We start from the raw sequence: 1925 nt of genomic DNA, 5'->3' as shown, positions 1-1925 counted from the left end.
GAAACAGGTCGATGAATGACGGGATCTGAAGTCTGTCAGATTTGAACCTGCGCGGGGGAAATGAATGAATTTCGAATCTGTCACCTTAATCACCAGTCAGTAAAAATTACAATTGCTCTGCATCCAGTCCTCAAATAGTCTCCGTACAATAATATTCTGAAAGTGACAATCACCTGTTTTTTCTCTCTGCAGTTTATTTTTTGGAAGAAGCTCGGCGAAGACATAAAATTAAAAGTTGGAGTCTTAGAAATGCTTCCTCCCCGTCGGGGAATGAAACCCCGGACGAAGGCGGGGCAACTCACCACGATAAGTGAGAAAGAAAGAACGAAAGAAAGACAGAGTCAGTTGTTCGTTGTATAAAAAAGAGATGGAAATGTAAAAGGTTCTTTCAAGAGTGGCCCGTAGAAAATGAAACAAACTGTCATCAAACAATTAGTTCAATGAAATGCACTTATACATGAAGCATGTCTAACACCATATGGGATGAGCGTATGGTTAACGCAGTAGTTAGTATAGTGGTGAGTATCCCCGCCTGTCACGCGGTCGACCGGGGTTCAGTTCCCAGACGAGGCGATTAAACTTTCTCCGCCTTCAAAAGCTTTTCTCTTATTAATTTCCAATATTGGATGCGGAAGAACAGTGTAAAACTGACTCGGAGTTTCCCACTTTCCCCAATTTAATTTCACTGATATTCCAGCGGTTTTAAAATCTGCTCTCAGCGTCACTCTTCACCTCGATGTTCGACTGGCTTCTGTGATGGTGGGGATTTCGGGAGGAGGCCGAGGTTGATCATCCACTCGGCACTTCTGGCTGAAGATGGTTTCTAAAACTTTGCACTCACGTGCTGGCCTTTACCATCATTGAGGATGGGGATGTTCATAGAGCCTCTTCCCGTTAGTTGTTTCATTATCCACCATCATTCACAAATGGGTGTGGCAGGACTGCAGAGCTTTGATCTGATCCGTTGTTTGTGGGATCGCTTCGCTCTGTCGACAGCATGCTGCTTCCACTGTTTGTCAAGTAGTCCTGTGTTACTTTCAGGTTATTGGTGTGTGTATGTTTGTGTGTAAGTGTTTATGTAGCGAGGAATGTGTGTGTGTGAATATGACTATGTCTGTCTCACTTGTTATATGCGTTTCTGAGTGTCTCTCTCTTCCTTTCTATCTGTCACTTTTTCCCTGCTCCTCAAATAATTTTTATCTGGACCTTGACTAACAAAGAGATAGAAAGTAAGTCTTCTTTCAACAGTGGCATGTGGAAAGTTAAACAAATTGTCATCAAAGAAGTAGTTAAAATAGATTCACTGAAATATGCATCATTTTCATTGCTGTATGTGAGATCTTTCATGTCTGCGCCTGTTCCGAGACCTGTCTCTCTCTGTTTCGGGCTGCCCATCATTGTGGTTCTCACATCGAGCTGAAGCGTGAGGCAGAGAGCAGATATTTAAAATCGCTGTGAAATCAAATTGTGGAAGTGGGAAAGGCCGAGTCAGTTTTTCATTGTATTTTCAACATCCAATATTGCAGATAAATGAAAGTGAAGCTTCGAAAGCAGCAATAACCTCCTCGTCGGGGAATTGAACCCCGGTCTCCCGCGTGACAGGCGGGGATACTCACCACTATACTAACGAGGAATTGGTGCAGACAGTTGCCGTATATTCACCACAGATGCTTCACGTTTCAGTGAATCTGTTTGACCTGTTCATTTGATGACAGTTTGTTGAACTTTCCACGGACCACTGTTGAAAGAAAAATTACCGACCACTTTTCCACGCGGGAGAGAGTGAGACAGAAAGAGACAGATCTTCTCAGGAAAATATAGAAAATATGAGGCACATACACAGACAGACACATGGATTGACTCAGAAATACTGAGAGTCAGAATATGGATAATTTGGCTGACTTTTGTTCTATTTCTGTCGTAGA

The 1925-nt window shown here is 42.8% G+C and overlaps 1 non-coding gene across 1 annotated transcript; it reads right to left on the bottom strand.

The window, feature by feature from the left end:
* Window positions 1–1561: 1561 nt before the first annotated feature.
* Window positions 1562–1633, bottom strand: trnad-guc (transfer RNA aspartic acid (anticodon GUC)). Its single transcript has one exon. It is a non-coding gene; the product is annotated as a tRNA-Asp (tRNA).
* Window positions 1634–1925: the final 292 nt, after the last annotated feature.

This window comes from Heptranchias perlo, chromosome 35, assembly GCF_035084215.1.
Source record: "Heptranchias perlo isolate sHepPer1 chromosome 35, sHepPer1.hap1, whole genome shotgun sequence".
Lineage (NCBI taxonomy): Eukaryota > Metazoa > Chordata > Chondrichthyes > Hexanchiformes > Hexanchidae > Heptranchias > Heptranchias perlo.
The sequence above is the reverse complement of the archived record's forward strand: the minus strand, read 5'-3'. Positions and strand labels throughout refer to the sequence as shown.